This window comes from Agelaius tricolor, unplaced genomic scaffold (genome assembly GCF_023055355.1).
Source record: "Agelaius tricolor isolate 1412-34295 unplaced genomic scaffold, bAgeTri1.0.p SCAF_8, whole genome shotgun sequence".
In the NCBI taxonomy this organism is placed as follows: domain Eukaryota; kingdom Metazoa; phylum Chordata; class Aves; order Passeriformes; family Icteridae; genus Agelaius; species Agelaius tricolor.
The window spans coordinates 37,203,060-37,224,328 of record NW_027269268.1 but is presented as its reverse complement, the minus strand read 5'-3'; the positions used below and the strand labels follow the sequence as shown (position 1 = coordinate 37,224,328).

Below are 21,269 nucleotides of genomic sequence, written 5' to 3'. Positions count from 1 at the left end.
TCCCCTCTAGAAGTCCAAGACAGAATATCTGCTAAGGCCCTTCTTGCTTCTCTGTGGATCAAAACTATCATTTTGTGATTGCTATGCCCAGGAGGCCTCCAAACACTACAAGTTCTTCGCTATTCACAAATATCAGGTTCAGTGGTAGACCTGGCTCCTTCACCAGCTGTGTCAGGAGTTGTCAGCCACACACTCCAGGAACCTTCCTAGGCTGTGTCCTTTGCTGTGTTGTATTTCCAGCAGACAGCTGGTCAGCTGAAGTCCCTCCCAAGGGCCAGTGACTGTGAGACTTCTCCCAGTGCTTGTGAAATATTTCAGCTGCCTCTTTGCCACACAGACTCCCACCAGGATACCTGTCTTGTTGCCTTCTGATTCTAACCCGTAAACACTCAACTCTATCCTCACCATCATTAAGCTCTAGACAATCAACTCTCCCTAACTGGGAAGGGCTACTTCCCCCTAACTTATAGGGCTACCCTGTTGTCATTACATTGCAAGGGTTCCACATTGCTAGACTTTCATACCTCCTTGATGTTTATTATAGGCAGCTCCTCTAGGCACTGACTCTTCCTTGTCCTCGCAGTAGCCAACTGACTCCAGTTCCCCTCAACCAACCAATCCACTCTTTTATAACATTCTTCTTATTGGCTACAGCTGTGGCCCGTTAAAATCAGGCCTGTTCCTAATCCTTAATGATTGGCTCAGCTGCAGCTCTTTAGGGGGTAAGATTACTTTCTATACTACCTTTATTTACTCATGTTCTATCCCCCTACACTACCCACCATCTCTCCTTCTTTACCTGCCCCTTCTGAAGTGTTTCTAGCTATCCATTGCAGCATTCCACTTGGAGGAGCCTTCCCCCTAATGTCTCTGTGATGGTAACTGAATTAGTTTTCCTGCTCCTTCTGTGTGCTGCCCTCTGTGTGCACTGGTGTAGATCTACCTCAGCTGGGCTTTTGATCCCACCCACCATCTTTTTGGAAGGAAGCAGCCCTAATTCCCACATGACCTACCTTATAGTTGTTAGCAAACAATCAATCACAGGGATAGTAGATTGCTTTTGGGGTAAAGCTACTCCCTGTATTATTTTTTTTTCTCTGCTTAGGGGGGAAAAACAATCATAACAAACCTTTCCATAGGCCTCATGATTATTTAACTGATACTAAGCAGATGAGGACACAGTGGTGATGCATTATTCTTCTGAAGCACAAGCCATGGATGAAGCTATGAAAGAACAGTGATTCCAACCTTGCAAACGCCATTTGGAATAGCTTGGATCCATGGCTAAATTTAAGCTTAAAAGACAACACTTACCTCTACAGTGAGCTAAGCCACATGAAGACAAGGGAATCTTTATTCTTGAGCACATTTGGAACAACAACTGTTGAACCAGACTAAGACACTTGGAGGTAAAATGTTCTCATCTGTATAATTTTTTGCTTTTCAGACTTCCTTCCAGATCATCTGGTTCTAGAGAATAAAAAAGGGTATCCTGTATCCAGCTTTGCCTGTCCGTAGTGGAACAATGAAAAGGTCTTAGAAATGAGGGCTCTTGTCCAATGGTTTGAAAACCTAGCAGCAATGTCTCAGCAAATTTGCCATGTAATCTATTTCAATTGTTTGGCTTTGCTCAAATAATTTTGAAGGATAAGAAACAAATTTTTGGTTACATTTTTGTAACATTACAAATCAAGTAGTAAATAATTGTAGAGTGAAAAAACACTAGAAATTATGTGCCATTTGAGAATTTACACATCTTTAGTTTTTCTGTCAGGATAGGATCATGTTTTCATGAAAGCTCTTCACAGTCTAAGCACTTAGATTTTATGTATAATTAAAGCTGTAGTACGTCCATGTTGACCATAAACAACCACAGTGTGCAAGCGAAGTGCAAACATATGGTAAGAGACAGAATGGAAAAAGAAAGAAAATCTTCTGCTACAAATAAGAAACTTGTTGCAGGAAAATACTTAACCTGTCCACCAACAAAGCCCTTTAGAATGCACTACATACAGAACCATATCAAACCAGAACTACAGGCACACACATCCTTTCACAGATATAAAATTCTTTATCTGTTTCTTCCAGGCAGGTTTTAGACACTGACAGGCAAAGCACCACTGGGTTGTTTGGAGATCTAAAAGAAGAGCACGTTGCTGTCACCTGAGTGGCTCAGTTCAGCTCTGCTCACTAGGCAGCTCAGGAAAAAGCAGCTCTTTCTTTCTCTCATTCAGAAATCTCTACTCTAAATTTCTGCAACACAAAGAGCTAAGATCCAACCTGCAAAAACAGGAGCAAAAAGAAACTGTTTCCATGAAGCCTTAGCAGGATCTACAGTCACAGCTGGTAGAGTTTTGCTAATGGGAAACAGCAGAGGGAACTGATTTAACAAGTAAATTAAGTATTTTCTACACCTTGTATATGCAGGTCTCTTACCCTCGGGCATACTGTCAATGAATGCAACTGCAGCTCCCTCATCACAGCCCTGCATTCAATACCACTTTTGTCAGGGGAAAAGTGTCAGGGCTTTCAGGCAAACTGTAATAGCAGGCTATTGCTTGCAGGCCCTGAGTCTAATTATTGGCAAAACAGCAGTTGAAGATTTAGCTTGAGTTTGCACTGTGCTTGTTCTCTGGCTATTAGCAAGTATTTAAGTAGAATTAATTGGCTACTTGCAAGGTCATTTCAATAATTTTTGAGACAAAGCCTAGTGAGTTCTCGCACATGCAGGGTTAGTGGTACACAGAGCCCAACCTGCCAGCAATGAAGTGTGCAATACACAGCCTCAGTGACACAGCTAACTATTTCAGTCCTCAGATTAGTGACCCTTTTTCTATGCAGAATTACACATAGGCAGAACCTGTGTATAGTTATCCCAATCCCTCTATATTTAGGGTTCAAACCATTGAGAGAAATGGTAACAAGAATGAACAAGGTGAGAGAAAGCTGGAGAGTAAAGAATTTAATTTTGCCGATAGCGACAAACTGATCTCTTCCCCCTTCCACCCAAACCCATGCATTTACCTTTGAAGGGAAGCATAGTTCAGCAACATAGCCATATCCTAAGAGATTCTATTTTAAAATCACTCAAATAGTCCCATTCTAAGGGCAGCATTTCCCTCAGGTACATGCTTCTTTGTCAGGAGAGAACTTAACTTAAACTCCATGTTTCTTTTGTGGTTAGCAGCTGCATTAAACAATTAAATCAGCAATGTATATTTTACAATTAGGAATCTATTGTTCATGAGCCAGTTCTTAATTAAGGCCAATGTGTAGTTTGATTGCATAGTTTGCATAATTTACACAACACAGATTTAAATCCTATCTTTGCTCAGGAAGTTGCAACAGCCTGCAAATCAACAGCTATCTACTGTAGATAATGAACTTCTCAAACCCATTTATTAAATTGTTGGCAGAAAATTTACCAAAAAAAGACAGGGAAAAAAATCAGGGAAAAACCCCAAGAATAGGCATGGAAGTCTTTTAAATGTTCACACAGTTCTAATAGTATTACAGCAAAATGACAGATGTGACATATTTAAACAATTCTGAACAGCAAACTGTGTGTGTGTCCTAGGAGATAAGCTGTAGCTTGTAGTAGCTGACTCAAAATGGATAATCAGAGTTATGATATATTGACAATTAAAACTAAGAAAACAAAGCCATGCCTTATTGCTGACTTATGCTTTTTTTTTTTTTTTTTTTTCAGAACTAGAATAGGCATAAGAGTTTCATGTTAAAACTGGATTGGTACATTAAAAGTAGTGTACTGTGGAAAAATCGCTCTAACTGTACCTGTAGTGGGCTCTGAAATAGCCATTACCATGCAGAAAACAGATGTCAGTATCACTGGGAAAATGTCAACATGCTGCTCTGGAGACACTGTATGAAATATCAGAAATGATTTAAAGAAGAAAATGTTTTCTCACTGCATCCATCTGTGGATACATTCAGATTTTTTTTTTTTTTTGCCCTGAAGGCAATAATAGAACTGCAACAGATCAAGACAACACAGGACATGCAATGAAGATCTATCAACTCATTAAATACACAGGGAAAATAAACAGGGAACGATTATTCCCTTTTCTTTGATACAGAAGAAATAGGCAGCAGTCAATCAGGTTATCAAGCAGCAAACTTAAAACCAACAAAAGAAAATACATTTCCAACCTGTGCTAAAGGTCCAAAGTACATCTTGATCAAAACCTAAACTGATCAGAGCTACAGAGCATTATTCTTCTATATATTCTAAACACCGTAGCTTATATTCAAATTATGGTCCACAATTTCCAAACCTGTAAAGGTTCCTGAAGGTGCCTTCAGGCACTCTGCAAAATTTCTTTTATCTCTTCCACTGATTTTCGTTACTGCTCATTTCTGAATATAAGGTACCTGGCTATACTGACCACTATGGAGAGCTCTTGTGCACTAATTAGCCTTGTTGTAGGCACAGCTCAGCTATAAGCAACATTCTTAGCAGTAGAACTTACCCTGGTGTGGAGAAGAAAAAGAAGCCAAGTTAATGTAAGGACCCTGAAGCTGCATCTTCAGCAGAGTGCTTCTCATAACAGTGCTGGTGAAAGTATTTTGTAAGCTATTTCATAAGCTTTGTCTATGTTTCTGTGATCATGGAGAATATGAGAAAGCTACAAGTTAATTTGTGCTGGCACCAGGACATTCAGAGACCTACAAGTCTGTACTTGGCTTAATAGAGAGTTCACCCAAAATCAGAACAGAGACAGCATTATGTATTTCTAATTGGTCATAAGCAACATTTTGTATGTGGAACTCAGCATTCCCAAACTATTTGATCAGACTTTAAAAGAGATGAAACTGAAATAAAAATCCACTGAATCCATTTGTTCTGCAGAAAAAGGCAGTAAATTATCTTAATTAATGTTGTCATTGTGAGTTCTTTGCCGAAGTCCCTTAAATAAGTAAGCAATTTAGCTAGTTCCCAAAATCAGGCATGATTTCACATAGGAATCAGAACTGAAAAGTTCCATCACCAAAATCTGTGTTGTCATAACCTGCTGTCACAACAGTCTGGTTTTGTCTGCAAGCTCCCTGTGCAACTGGGTGTTTGCACATGCGTGTGTGAGAAACATGACTGATCTGGAGCTTGCACATGTGCCTTGTTCTCCAGGAAATTTACATCAAAATAGGAGACTTCAGTGGGGAACTTTCAAGGATTATTTGAAAGGAACACCAAAGAGCCTCTCTCGAGACCCTTTATGAAGTCCTTCATTTAAAATATCTTATTTTGTTATCAGTAGATAACCAAAAGATCTTTTAAGATGATATGGCTTCATCTGAAAGAGCTTGGTAATCAAAGGAATAAAAGACAGTTTTTTCATTTAATTCCTTCTGCCAGCTGCAAACAGATTCCACATCTGGTTGGTTTTCAAAAACAAACACAGCAACAAAATGCAAAAAACAATGTACCAATTTAAAAATACCAAGAAACGAGGTAAGGAGCACTTGAGTGCTAAGCACTGCCATATACAATATGGTGTGGGGGTTTACAGGGATTTACATGGCATCTGCTGGTCTCAGCAGTGCAATATCAAGGAAAAGTTGTCTAAGTGCTGCCTGGTACAGAAGGCAGCAGTCAGAGCTGTGTTCTCAGGCATTCTCATGACTACTGTCCTGACCTCATTCTTTTGGCTTTCTTAATTTTACAAGTTTTTGCATTTGGTGGGCTAGCAGAAAGCAAATACCATTGCAAATCCTTGTGAAGAGTTGTACCAGAGGTGCTCCCCCATCCTGGAGAGCAAGACCTGGGCTCTGAAGGAGAAAGGAAGCTTGAGCAGCTTTCAGATAAATTAGAGCCCAAGAAGGAAAAATATATGGGGTTTTTTAGGTAGGCCTTTCTTTTTCAAATGTTTTATTTCAAAAAAAAAAAAAATCTTCTCACTTTCCTCCTTATAGAGGAGGAAATAAAAAATGGCAGAACAATTTCCATATAGACAATGAGAAAAATGCATTAATGCTGCTGTATTTAGAGTGAGTGGAGGAGATAGCTCACACTCCAAGTACAACAGAAGAAGGCACCACCACATGCACCAGAGAGAGATGGTAAATACAGTAATGGTGAGGTGGCATTGGATATAGGCCAGGGCCTCCTACAGGTGTCACTCAGACATCCCCTCTCCCAGCATGACCTCCTGGCCTGGCCTAGCCCTCACTGAGGACTTTTCCCCTGGGGTCCATGGGTTTCATCCACCTGCTCCTGCTGCACTGCAAAGGAGACTTTGCTGCTTGTGCCATGCCAGGGCATTTCATTTCCTGACCTCTTGGTTAATAGAACTGTTCCCACCAACCTTAAACAAGACTGATTCTGCATTCAGTGCATAGCTGTGAAAAGCAAAACTTCCATATCTTGGGAATTACCACAATTATATGGTGAGCAGGAGATCTTGGCTGCTGGCTAGAATTACCAACCTATGCAGAGTTCCTTTTGAGTATGAATTACTTGCAATGAACAGCAGAAAAATGCCATAGCAAGCAGCAGAATGGCTGTGTCATTGAGCCTGACAGGTACTGTTTATTCCTAAAGCAGTTTTCTTTTTCTGACTCCAGGCTAGATTTCTGCCCTGTATTTTTTCCCATCCAGCAGGATGTACTGTTCCTGCTGACAGTGGTTAAGCCCACACATGGAAAAACAGTTGCACCAAGCTGAAGAGAGGCAGCACTTCTCCAACACTTGCTTACATTGACTTTGCTTGTGTTTTTGGCCAGAACTACCACTTTAAATGGTGCACATTTTAATTCATTACTAGAAAGGACAGGATGAAGTGGAAACTCAGTCTGACTATTCTACCACAAAGCAACTGATGGGAGCTTCCTACTTTCTTGGTTTAGCTCATGCAGTAACAACCTCTACAACCACCACCTCATCCCTTTCACAGACTCTCACAGTAGGCTTGCCAGACACCTCAAATAATGTTTTTTTCACATTTTCTACATTTCTTTTTTGAAGGTTAATAATTGGTCCACTTCAGAATGTCATGTTTACATACCCTCCAACTGCTCAGCAGAGACCTGAGAGCCTCAGCAGAGTGCAGCTCTACAGCACTCTGCTGGGACTCTCCTTGCTACTGCAACTCAGCTGGGACAGTTTTTAAAGAAAGATAGAGGAGGACCAAAAAGAAAGCTCCAGAAGCCAGTAAAATTATCAGGCCCTCAAAGAATGTGTCCTGTAAAGAGGAGAACCCGTTTACTGTGTGGGTAATGGCGTGGGAAAGTTAGTGGGGAGTTTCTAAGGAAGGAGGAGCTTGATGGTACAAGTAAATGCCAGGCTGAGTATTTAGAAGTATGTGGTATCTGTCCTCAGCTTTTGGTGTCTTCATCTAGTCTTAAAATGTGGCTATCAGCTCAAGGAACAGTAAAGCAGGAGTCAAAATCAAGCTCCAGCTCTAACAAGATGGCAAATGTGGCTGCCATCAGCCTGAAAGGCAGGTCCTTCTGTTATTTTAGCTAATAATTCATAGCTGGTTGATATAAACCCATAAATAAATAAATAAATAAATCAGTAGGCTTTCCTAGCAGTGGTGGTTAGGGTGGGCTGCCCTGCCTTTGGGACCATGTGAGCAGTGATGCTGCACCGGGGTCTGGGTATCTCCACTGCTGCAGTTGTCACTGACTCTGTCCTCATCATGCCTGGCTGGTGGCAGCAGCTCTGCCAGGGTGGCAGGAGCCAGGCAGGGCCAGTGCCTGTGGATTTGCCATGGGAACCTGCCTGTGGCTTCCTGGGAGGCTGCACAGAGGAGAGGGCTGTATTTAATTGCACACACTGGCTGAAGCTAAGGCTCAATTACCTGTGTGTGCTCCAAGCAGGTGTTTAAGGTAGCTCACAGCTATCCCAGCATGGGGGCAAACCCCAGGCAGAGAGCCTCCAGCGTGGTGCTGTCCTGCCACTTGCAGACTGCTGCAGCTGGAGCTGCAGTTCTGCAATTTGCCTTGCATGTGATTTCTTCCATGAGTTAGGCAAGGCTGAATCAATATGATTTTTTTCTTTTGTATTTCAAGGATTATTTACACAACCAAAAGAAAATAAATCTCATAAGGAGGAATCTTATTGCAAAGGGTGAAATCTTTGACTTGTTCAGAGCAGTAAATTCCATGGAACTAAGCCAATGTAGGCCAGCTGAGTTTCTGTCCCTTCATATTTAAAGATGGAGGTAAAGACCTGGTCGAGAGCTTTATGATACAAAGATGCTTTATAATGAAAACAGACCAACTCCATACAAATGTTCCCAATATTGAACTTATTTTTATAGTAGGCATTAAGGAGAGGGCAGCACAATATTGGGATTTGAGAAACCTTTATGAGAATTAGACCAAGAAAAAAAATCAGAAAACAACCATTAATGTCCAGGGCTATTTTCAATACCTCTTTTGCAGTTTTCTCTTCCCTCCTTTTTACAAATGTGGGAACAGTTAACCACTCAGGAAGAAAACTTTATAAATTTGGAAACTTGAAGAATTCCCCTTTTAGACTCAGCCCACATTAAAACAAAGAGTTTAGATTTTTTTTTAATCTAGTGAAGAATAAACATAATATTTTGTGTGACAAAATACAAAACAGGCTTTCCACCCCACACTTCAGTCAGCTGAGATTTTAAATAGCCCTTAAAAAGTGTCATGTAACAACCAGTCCAGCAGTACTGCAATGCAAAAGGGAAGTCTTTCTGACTTTTTACACAGCATACCAAGTAAAGAAACCCAGCCCACCAGAGACCAGATCTTACATCCCCTCTGTGGGATGAAAGGACTTTGTTACAGCTACAAGCAGTCTGCACAGTAGTGATCCTGTCAGACAGGGTAAGCCTAATCAGAAATGTCTTCTCCCTTCCAGCCAGCAAGGCTCCCCATCCAGCCAGGGAGACTTTGCCTCATGGGAAAGAATGTCTATGAAACTTGGAATCAGCCTGGTCAGAAGCTTGTGACTCAGCTCCATTTCTCAGCTCTCCTAGCAGCTTGGATAATGCCTTGCCTCCTTCTCCATCTCCCTGTGGTACCACCTCCAGACTTCTGACACTGAGCCCTTCTGGTCAGACTTTTTTGTGCATTTATTTCAAAACCCATCTACTTTTTGATGGAGTGACACACTCACCATCATAATATCTTCAGGGTATAAAGCAAGCCTGAGTTCAAACAGCCCAGCCTTGACCATTAATAGCTGCAGCTAATGCAGTGAGAGCACAAATACTGTGCAGTCTCCAAATATTTTTAAATGTGCCTAGAAAAGCAGAAGAGACCAGCATCTCCTTCCTACAAAAAGGCATCTGGTAGCTCAGACAGCAAGTGTCTTAGACTTTTGTCCAAATATGTTCATGGATAAAGAGGCAACAAGGTGCCTGCCATGCTACACACACTATCCACAGTGTTGTCTGTGCCTGAGAAGCTCTTCAGACACAAAAATCTCTGCAAGGTTTGAGAAATGCTTCTCAAACCAGCAGACAGTTTGCCTAGTTTAGTGTTTGCCCAGGATAGTGTTAATAACAGCAGGGGTTTTGTGAGTGTGATTTAAGTTGGTCATGTTAGAAAGTGTTGGGTTGATGAGGAGCAGAGGAACAAAAAGAAGTTTTAAAATTACCAAAACAAACAAGCAAACAAAAATCTAAAAATCATCTCTCTCCCTGAACTGCACAAATTTTTATCCACCTAAGCACAGCATAGAATGATTTTTTTTGTTCGCATGTCTGCACATCTTCTTAACAACCAGAAGAATGTTGTGGATGGATGAAAAGATCTTTTTTGACCAGTTAATTCCATGAGTAACATAATCACAAATGTCCTGTATCCACACATAAACTAGTTTGCTCTTACCTGTTTTATGTTGGGAAGCTGAAAAAACCAGACCCATGGTCTGGATGTAAATCAAACATCTTTACGAATCTAAGCACTCTGTCCCTATTAAAATTCAACAGGAGTGATATATCAAAAACTTTGCAGATTGTTGTGAAAATTTAGCTTCAGGGAAGTTGACCTCTTTTATAGACACAAGGAGGATTTTTCACTAAAAGCTCACTTGAATGTTATTATTACAACTGAAAATCTTCCCATATTCCCAGGAGATGAGTGCATTGCATGTTATCCCAGAGAAAAAGATTGCAGGACAGACTCGACTAATCCAGACAACATTAAAAGTAAGCGGATGACGATTTTTCTGCTGGGAGAAATCCAGCAAGTTCTAGACTTGTTTACTAGCCCCAGACCAGAACAGCTCATCAAACTGCAGTACTTAAAATCAGAGCTGAAACTCTAATATTTAAAAGTGTGTTTTGGAAACAGTCTGTGTACACTGAAAACATTGGACTGGATTCAAAAGTAGCATTTGAAACTGCCATCTCCTAATTAAAACAATATACTCCTAGATGCTTTCTTCAATTGATACTTTAAGCATATCTTGTTGGTTGAATTTGTTTAGTGAATGGAGATAGAAAACTTTCCTCACAATTAATTTTCACTTATTTGAATGTCTAAACTATTTCACAGTCTCTTGTTTCCTCCTGATTAGTCTGACTTACAAATGCTGAAGATGGGGTACAATTTTTGCTAATGTCTTCCAGATTTTTGGCTGCATGATTCTATAAATTCTGTGCTGATACTGAATGGAAATTTCAGGGTTTGAATCACTTTAATTTGGTGAAGTTTTTAATAGAAGCTTGTGGAGAGGAAAAGAAATATCCCCACCTTATTTAAAGGTGTTGAAGATTTTTATAATGACTTTCCTTTAAAAGCCAACATCCCAGTTTCCTATAGAAAATGCAGAGTTTCAGAACTTTTAATGGAAATTCATAAAGGAGTATCCAATGGCTTTCATTGAACCTAAATTTTTTGAAGAATATTCTACTGGTAAGGAAAACATAATTGAAAATAAAATTAAGTGTGAAGTTATATGTTCATAAAGTCTATATGTAATGGCTTTAAAGACACTGATGACCATCTGACACCATGTATGTAGACTTCAGGAAAGCCACCATGTTTTTCACTGTTGCAGAGTAACTCAGTGTATTATGAAAAGTAATCAGATTTATTCTAAAAGATTCTTACATTGTCCTCGGTGCTCTCTTAGAAGCGGTTCATCAGTGATGTAATTTTTACCTCTCATGTATGATACAATATCATTTGTTCATTTCTATTTCAGGGTCTTTTTGGGCACTGTTGAAAAGAAGTATTATGGCATTTTACTTCAGTAGAAGTAAAGAAAAAATAATTATCAGCTAAAACTAATTTGACTAAGGACTTCTTGCTCTTCTGAGAATACCACCGTGGCTGAGTAGAGCGATCTGGAAAACTCCCCACATTATTCTAGAGACTGTGTCCAGAGCCAAGAATGCTCATGCTTTCAGAAACAGCCTCTGTCTGCAGAACTGGGTAGACACCACACTGGAAATCATCAGCTACAAGGTCTAGCTGGGGTTCATGACAGGTAAGCAACATTCACCTTTCAAACCTACATACATTCTGGTATGCATAATTTAGGTTTTGAAAAATCTTGAGAGGGTAAAAGGGAAAGACAAGAAGACGCAGAGAACTTGAGAGCAGAAGAGAACGTAATTTCCTCAAAAGCTTAATAAAGTGAAAACCAGTTTTATTTAAAAAAGAGAAAATGTTCAATGAACCGCAAAATTCCTGATGCATAAATTCATATCAATTTTTGCTGTAAAGGGGTTTGATGTAAACAAAACTTGAGGAAAACTCTCCCCAGTTTGGTGTCTCTTCTGACTCCACTAATGTATGCTGCAGGTGGCCTGTAAGTACCTTCCCACTGACTGGCAGCCATGTGCACCAAATAGTGTGTGGCAGCTGAGGTCTCCCTTCTCTGAGTCTCTCTCCTCTGCCCAGGCCAATTTTTCATCAAGCCTGCAAGTAGTCTCTTCTTTGAGACTTCTACACTCTTTCAAATTAGTTTGAAATCAGCAAACAATTCCAAATGTGTTGGATAAGAGAAGGTAGTGGGCAAAAGAAGATCACAAATCTTATCACTGCAGGATCCAGACACAAAGCAAAGCTTACTTGAGGACCATGTGGACACATGTATGCCTTCACTAAGATCAGGTACTAAGAGGGCTCTTTAATCTGAAAAAAAGCACAACATCTTTTTAACCTGAAAACTTGGCCAAATTCAAGGCAGAAAGGTTGACAAGTGAATGCAATAATTTGTCATGTGAAGAAGTCTCTGAAGAAGTGATTCTATATCTCTCTTATATTCAACACTAGATGCTAATTTGAAAAAAACATATTTTACCCAAAGTGGACGAAATATGATGGTATAATAAAAATGGAGCAGCCAGTGGACCCTAAGGTCTTAAGATCTGTGAACCATTCTCCATTAGTTATGGATGCTGTCATGCAATAGGTTGCTGTTAGCAAGAACTCTGTGAGTAGTCCCAAAAGCTGGGTTGTTTGGGCATGCTGTGAGCATGGGCCTTCAAACAGCAGAGACTGCAAACTCTCCAAAACAATTTTCTTTGCAGCAGTAGACCAAGCACCACCCTGCTTGGGCTCTTTACTAAAAATCCCTATAATCCATCAATTTACACAAGTAAGCACAGCTGACAGTATGCCACTGGAAGTGATTGCTATTCCTATCCATAAATGCTGCCTTCCACTTTTTGTTCTGGAGTGCTGCAGCACTTCACAACTGCTCAGCACCGTGGTGAGGCAGGTGAGAGCTGCAAGGACCAGACACAGCAAAGCTCTGTGTGGCAGCCTGTGCCAGCCATTTGTGTCCTCAAACAAGTGTTGCCTTGGCAGGAACTCTGGGAGAGTGAGCACTTAGTCCATTTGGAGTGATCTGGCTATTTCAGACAACACTTGCCCCTTTTTAAGCAGCTGTGAGTCTGCAAAGTGTTCAAGACCTCATTCTGTGCTGTTGTTAGACATGGTGCCTGATTCCCATTGCCCACTCTGCCTGGGAACACTTCTGAAATTCCAACCCAGATGGACAAGTTCCAGCCTCCAAGGCTCCATCTTCTCCACCACATGCTTTCTCAAGGATCCAATGAATGCCTGAGCTTACTTGGCTTGGGAGCATTTACTGCAGCAGACACAAACAGAGCTGTCTGTAAGTGGAACACTTCCTCTGGGATTGTGTCCTCCCTCCATGCTGAGTCTCACGGGCCAGGCTCAGTCACTGCTTGCTTGGGCAGGCTGACAGCAAGGAGTGTCCCACCACAACCATCCACAGAGCAAGGCTGGGGGGGAACCTCATGCTCTGTAGTGACAGTATTGCAGCAAAATGCATCTGGCAGGAGGAGACAACTTGCAAAAAACTAAGGTGAGAAGAATGGAGTGTTGGCAACCTTAACAAGCTGGATTCCCAAAATGAACTGGAAGGATTTGGCAGAACTCAAATTACATTTTTAAACAGTTACTGTAAGTGTAAATGTTATTTTATCCGCCCCCTTGAACTGGATCATCCTGGCCAGCCACCAAGCAACCACACCCAAGCTGTTACTTTTATGGCTGCAGAGATGGGGGTCAAGATTTTCTATATTCTGTGTAACTCAAAACCTATTATTAAAGTAATTCATTTGCAAATAAATCATCCTTGTTATGAAGCTCCAAGTAAAAGGAATAAAATAAGAGCTTGTGAGCTTGAGATTGTTTGCTGAGGGCAAATCTTCCTCCCTTCCCTGAACACATCTAAACCCTTAACAAGAATTTGGTCATAAGGGAGCTCCTTATTTCATTCAAATCTGGGGAAGCTGACATGGGAAACATTAAAGACAAAAAACAATAACAAAAGTACCCCAAAATGAATCACAAGGTTTATCAGGTAATGGCTCTTCACAGGAGAACATAAAAGGTATTGCATCACTCAAAGGTCTAACACTGAGCCAGGTCACTGAGAACATGATTTTTAATTAATTCAGTATTATTTTATCCGATCATGAGAATGTGAGCCTGGTCCCAGGTGAGCCAGTATAAAGTCCCACTAACTTCAATGGAGGCAGGATCTCACCTACTGTGGAAAGTTTGAAAACAATCACATGATGCCTGAGAGGAAACAAGTACCTGTTGTCTGTAGCCCTTTACATGATACAGCTCTAAACACTTAGGGCTCCAGTTCAGCACTTGTTCAGCACCTCACACCAGCCTGTTCAAAAGTTGTCTTTTTCTGGTGATGCTTTTTGGTTTTTTTAAATTGTACCCCTTTTTCTTCTTACAGGGTCAGGTTTGAAAGCTCTTTCTGTATTTTTAGGAATGTCACCAAAACTTTTGCATGTTTTGGTATAACACATTTTCTTTTAGTCTTAAGGTAAAAATTTTAGGTTTGTTCACTTCTGCAAGTCTGCACTTGGTTATTCTTCCAGTACTTTCTTCCATGATTCTGTAAGATACTGGATATTCATGAGAACCACAAATAAATTTAATGTTAATCAAACCTGGCCTTCAAGATTCATGATATCTTTAAACAAAACAAATAAAGGAATAAGTTGTTATTAAGCATAATGTTATTTTGTGCTTGCTAAAATATCCACAAATATACATAAAGATTAGTCAGCTTTCATGTGACGAATTAAAGCCACAGGATGAGCTTTAAAGTGATACCACATCCATAAAAATATTATGCTGAAACTGAAACAGCCAGAGCCAGGCTTTTGTCTTACTATATGGTATAGAGAATTCTGGCAGAAATTTCCACAGGACATATTCCCTGACTTTAAATAACCATTCCTTATGTAGTGTGCTTTCTCTGGCTCTGTATTTTAGGGCCTCTAGCACTAAAATACAGGGCCTGAGGTCTAGCCACCTACTTGCTGCTGTGGCTACAGACCAGGCCTTGACCAGTATCTAAGCTGAAATATTTTGTATATTTTGTTTTTATTTCTACAACTATTATATACTTATATTTAGACACAAACTACTAGAAAAGAATTTATTAAGTTTGCTTACATTCTTTACTGTCTACAAAAGCATAAGTTCATTATGGATGTTTCTAAAAATGCTGTGATTCTTCTCAATATGTAGTCATATGGCCCGTAAACTTAAATTGATTTTTTCTACAGGAAGATTATATTTTCAGTACTTTTTCCATTCCTTTCTACTAACATTTTAACACCAAAAAATTATGTTTTTATATATTTATATTGGCAATATCTTGAAGTCATTATGTTTTCTGAATCCTAAACTAAAGAGGTTCTAGTGCAAGCAGCCAATGTATTTTTGAATGCTACATATTAAGCCCCACCACTTTTTTCCTGCCTGTTGCCTATGTGACTTAGATCTTGGGTCCCTTGAGACAGCGCCCAGATTTGCAAAGTGCCTTTCCCAAAGCAACACTGTGAATTCCTGCTCAGAAATCTTTCAGTAGCTTACAGGAGAGAAACAATAAACCATCTGTCATGCAAAGTCTATGCTGTCACAGCCAAAGGGAGAACTGAATGAAAAAAACATGTACACACAGAGCGAACTGTCAGTAATGTTCTGTTTTCCTCCACCTTCCCTTCTCCTTCCCTCTGTGGAACCTACCTCAGCCATCTACGGAGCACAACTGTGGCAACCACCTGTGAGGAGACCATTCCCACCACCAGCTGTCCTGCCACTGTAACTCTTGCAGCACTGTCCACCCTTCATCTGGAAATTACCTCATCCTTCACCAACACGTGTCTAGTTGTTAGAGGCTTGAGATCCCGGCAGTGATGCTCCATGGTTTGGCCAGAGAACAGCCTCATTTTATGAGTCTCGGGACAAAATAATCCAGTAGTACCTGCAGAGTTGGTACTCACTGCTCCTCCCCCATTTTTAGGTCTTCAAATATGCAAAAATCAAAGTGACACACTGGTTTTACACTTCAGAGAGTGACATGCCAGGCAAAGAACACACATGAGATTTTGTGGGGGGAAAAGTATCAATGGTCTCTTATTCACGCATCTTCCAAAAAACAGCACCACCAAAACAAAGGCACAACTGTTCCCACAGGATAAAGGGAGCATTGATAGTGCTCCTAAAAACAAGATAGTGCACTCTTGACATTCCTGTCTTGTTGAATCTTCACTAAACTGCTACAACTGCTCGATTTCAATTTGTCATGATCACCAACTAAAATTGCCGTAAGAGCAAAGGAAGTGAATGCTTGGGAAATGCATGTCTCCATGCACAAGCAAAGTACCTGGTGAGGTATTAGAAGAACAGCAGGGCAAATATAAAGTAGAGATTCCAAGAAAATTATCTATTGCATTTGACTAATACTTCTTCAATAATATTACTGTTTTGGTCTTAACAGAAGTCCATAGCACTGTGTCTAACATTTAAGTTACTGATGCACACACAAAGGCAGCAGTGTCACAAGAAGTCACATGGGAGCAAGTACCAGACAGGACAAACCCTGCCCAGGCAAAGTTAGAAACACAAGTGAGAAAATATTTTAACAATATTTGTTATTATATTCCTTCCTGTAGTTTTGACAGGGCTCTAAATATGACGCCAAGGGGCGACACATGTGAGTGAATATCTGGGTGGTTGCAGTTCTGCTAAAAAAAATTATAGTTATTTTTCAAAGTTTTCAGTAAACCAAAAGAAATAATTTCATTGAGGAAGATGAAATATTTGTGATCAAATTTGCAAAGCATTTGGAAACAAAGTAATACGTAGTTTTAAAGATTATATAAATCTTTAGTTATATTTTATTATATTTTTATAGGTGATACAGAGGCTTCTAAAACTATGAGCTATCTTCCCCCAATAGAAATAATTTTCTGTGATAAACCTTTTTTTCCAAAGCATATTAAATTTCTGCCCAGGTTCATTAAGGGATTCTGAACTAAAACATTTCACTCAACCGCTTACTCTCTCAATCTTGTTTAGACTGGGATTTGTTAATCTAAGGGAAGAGCTCTGGTATAGTCTTTTTGTGTTATCAGCCAACATTGTACAGAAAAATGCATGTTGTTTTCCAAAGAAATAACTGTAACAAGCACTCAGGGAAAGCACTATCACTACATGAAATATGAAGGGTGAAAAAAGAGAGATAGTTTTTTCCTAATCTACTGGAATGCTGCAAACTGAGATGTATAGGGCTGCTTTCCAAGTACTCGGAGCAAGAACACTGCCAAGTTTATCCCATGGAGCTGAACACCCCAGCATGATAAATATGACAGTAATTTTGTTGTCTTTATTGAGAGGACTGCCTGTGAGCTTATAGAAAAATTTGTATCGAGCAATATCTATGAAGCTGTTCATCCTGCCTGCAGTTCTTAAAGCAAAATGAATTGGGTTTTCTTTACACTAACCTGCAAGTAGTATATTTCCATTTTCAGCTTTCAGGGCCAGGAACAGTTTTCCATATAGTTACACTGAAGCTTCTCTGCATGAAAAATGAACAGAAGGGAAGGATGTGTCCCTCTGAACAGATACAGTGCCAAAGAAGGGTCTAAAGAACAACACAGCAATAAAACATTTTGAAAGAAAAAATAATTTCTAAAACATGGAATTGGAGTTAATATTTAAAAATACAGAGGCAAGCTTCAACAAAGGTAAAAAATTGCAACTGATTTCAGACCCTGAAAGCTGATAATAGCATTCTGCATAGACACAGGTCATGGTCACAAGACAAATAGTGGTGACTCCGAAAGAGATGCAGAATATTAAACATCAATATTTATTATTAGTAAATAATATTTAATGATTTACCTTTTTTAATAAACTCCATAATATGCCTCCAAGTGGATATTTTTGTTTCACTTGTGCATCACCTTGTACTACCTATAATAGTTTGTACTTATAACATTTCTTTTCAATGAATGCAAAAAAAAAGGACAGATGTTTCTTATTTTGCTCTATGTGCATGACAACACAGAAATCTGGCACTGACTCATTCTTGAAGTAGATTTACCACATGTCCCAGTCACAAAACAGCAACACATAGTATAGTGTTTCTGGAAAGAATCTTGCTGCAATAAAGTGGATCACAGAAAGTTTGCAATCTCTGACTTCTACCCAGAATATAAAACACCAGAAATTCCCATGATTAAGTATTTGAAATTGGAAACAATTCACAAGCCAGGGTGGAGGCGAAGAGGAGGGGATGGAAGTTACTTGTACTTTACAGGAAAATGCATTCCTGTTCAAAAATCACTACAAACTGCTGACCACAACAAATTTTTACAATCAAGCAGAACATCTTTTGCAATCTGTGAAATATATCCAGTGAACTTACTATTTGGAGAAAATGTTAATAAATTCATAAATTAAAAGGTAATAATAACGTATAATAAAATTCATAAATCAAAAAGTATCCAATTTGATGTGTCTTACTACACAGGTGAGAAGGCTTCCCTGAATTAATGCCACTTTAAACTAAACACATCCATTTTAGTTAAAAATCAACTGGTGGTTTCAAAAACTCTCAGTGATGAGGAATGTACTATAAAAGTCATTAGGTCACCTAGTTAACAGCCTGCTATATGCCACAGGGTGTGTGTCAAGGCTTGAGGGTTTTGTTTTCCAGAGAAGTGCTTATAATCTTCAAGTTCCTTTCATCCCCCATTTCAAAAGCTGGACAGCTTGGTCAGAATCTTTCTGGACACACACACACACCTTCACTCCCAGACTAAAATTTCTCTCATATCAATGACATCCTTGCCCCGGACAGAAACCCCCGGAGCATCCCCTGAATCCACATTCCAAAAGCCCCATTAGTGCTTCTGGCCACACTGCCACTTTGGGAGTGCATGAGTAAATAAATAAAACAGAAGTATCCCTTGTCCTTTTTCCAGTTGTTGTTCATAAGCCCCAGCATGTTTCCTGCACATTCACAGACTGCTTTTCCCAAGAGACAAGGAGCTGAGGAGCACACCAGCCTGTCCAGGGCAGCATGTGTGCTGACAAAACAACAGCTGCTCCCACCTTGCTTGACCAAATGGCCCATCAAGGTACCCTGGAAAAGTCACCCTAAGCCTTGGCAACTCATTTTATCTCACTTTAAAGATAAAACTGGGGGATTCACCGCAGGGACAAGGGCAGTGGAGTGACTTGTGCAGACAAGCTCAGGAAGCTGAGGGCAAATTTCAACCTGTCCCTCTGTCCAGGTAAGTGACCAAGTCAAGGCAATGTGAAGTGCTCAGGATGGCACTGCCTGGAGGGGTGCCTGGCCAACAGCTGGCACTGACTCGCAGGATGCTGCCCCACCTGTAAGGCTTCAAGGAGATGCTTCTGGTTCTTCCTTCAGGGGAAAAATCTAGCAATTCAGGAGAGGGGCACTACCTCCAGTGGCTGCTCCAAGCACAGCTCTGCCCAAGAAGGAAGCTTCACCAGGTTTCACAGGCTGCTGGGAAGTTTCACGTGCTGTGTCACTAAATATAAATTTTCTTCTGAATCTGATTTTGCTCTCAACCCAGCAACAAGATTTTCAGGAAACTTGTGTTAGGAATAGGAAAGAAATTATCAAAAAGTTTAAAAAAATTAGAAATGTAGAGAAACAGAATAGTGATAGAGGGAGAGAAAGACAGTATTTTTACATGGTTTCTGGATGATGGATCTACCACAGGGAAGCTGCCAGGCATGTTTAATTTTTCCTCTTCTCTTATGTATCTTCCCTTTTGTCTTTCCCATGTAGAGTGACATCTTTTTTGTAATTTGTAATGATACCTATCTACATATTCTGTAATTATATGTATTTTTGTAATTTGTTTTATAAAGCTATTTCTCATATTACAGCCAAAGTCCACCAAGATACAAATGAATAGAAGCACTTTAGACACACTTCAAATCCTCCAGACTTCCTACAACAGAAATAAAGGAAACCAGTGGTATCAACAACCACAACAAAGCTTCAACAGGATGTAGGACGACATTTCCTAAAAGTCAACAGTCATCCTCAGGATCAGTGCAACACTCTGTCCATTCATCTCATCTGGAGCCTCTGGCAGGCTCCAGAGGAGATGGTGAGAGCAAATGCATGTCCTTGGGGCTGTTCATTATCAAACATCTGGAATGCTAATGTGAACACCTTGCATTTATTCATGCTTTGTCTTTAAATACTTTTGCCAGCATTAATAATAATGCTGGTGCTCATAAAGCTTTTGTAAGGATTAATCTGCTGTGGTCACTAGAGTCCACTGCTCTTTACCACAGTCAGGTAATAACATACTTGCTGTACTCACCAAAACAAGCAAACAAAAAAACAAATAATGAAAAAGAAGACAGCTTCAGTACATTAACATCTGCTTACAGAAATCCAGTAATTTTTCCATCCTTGTGCTCTGGTGATGATTTGTAGCCACATACTACAGAGTCTTAAATATCACATCTGCTCTAATCTTCATATGCCCATCATCACAACATCTGCCAATCCACCATTTCTTCTCTTTCATGAGGGCACATTCTGTGTAAGCTGATGTACCAAGCAGTTCTGCTTCTGGCAACCCTGTGAACACTTCTTTCCCCTGAGTATGGTTCACCCCGTCCTCTGAGCCTCTTCCAGAGGTCTATGGCAAGACAGCAGCTTGCCTGTCACTTTGTTTTCTAATTGTAACAGAGAATCCAAGCTTTGGCCTGACAAGTCCATAAGGAAAGGCTAGCTTTTTCAAATCCTCATGAGTTACTTGGTGTGCAGCACTGGTACACAAAGAAACAGGTTGGGATTTGTCTCTAAATTAAAGTTCCCTGCCCTTCTCCCCATTTCTGTCTCATCAACATTCCTCACTACACTCCACGTATTCCTCCTCCTCACCCTTTTTTTGGCATAAAGACCATTTCTCCTACTTCAGGGATGAAAATTGATGGCTTTTACCTGAGAGTTAGTCCTTCACTTCAGTGCTTGGTAGTAGTCCCTCTTCTTTTCCAGTCTCTTTATACTTTCCCAGCCCTTCCCCAATGCCTTCAGCCCCCTCCCCAGCTTCTGAGAAACACAAGGCATAGGGAGACCACAGCCCAGCATCATCCCTGGCTCCTCTGGAAAGGAAGCAAAGCTCCTACTTCATGCAGTTCCTAAATTTAGCTGGGATGAATCTGGGATTAGACCATCAAAGAAGGGAATAAAACCAAGGCGTCTCAAGTATTAGGCTGGAGTCTTAACACCATCCGCTACACCGTGCTGGGGATCGCCGCTATTGAGTGGCCCAAGTGTGCAACATTAAAAATGACACTGATAAAGGCCAGCACTGAAATCAAAGCAAGTAGAGATCAGGCCTTTTAAAAGGACAGTATTTAGCATACATTATCACTTCCACTCTACTTCTTAGTTCTCTATTTTTTTTTCTTTTTTTTTTTTTTTTTATTAAGCCTGATGCTGTCAGTATAGTGCCAGAGCA

At 40.2% G+C, this 21,269-nt stretch overlaps 1 protein-coding gene across 1 annotated transcript in view; it reads right to left on the bottom strand.

Moving 5' to 3' along the window:
• The window catches only part of LNX1 (ligand of numb-protein X 1), a 119,539-nt gene extending 103,987 nt beyond the window's left edge, over positions 1-15,552 (bottom strand). Inside the window, exon 1 of the mRNA XM_071432382.1 lies at positions 15,490-15,552. The gene's annotated coding sequence lies outside the window, so the exon portion shown is untranslated. The remainder of the gene's footprint in view (positions 1-15,489) is intronic.
• Positions 15,553-21,269: the final 5,717 nt, after the last annotated feature.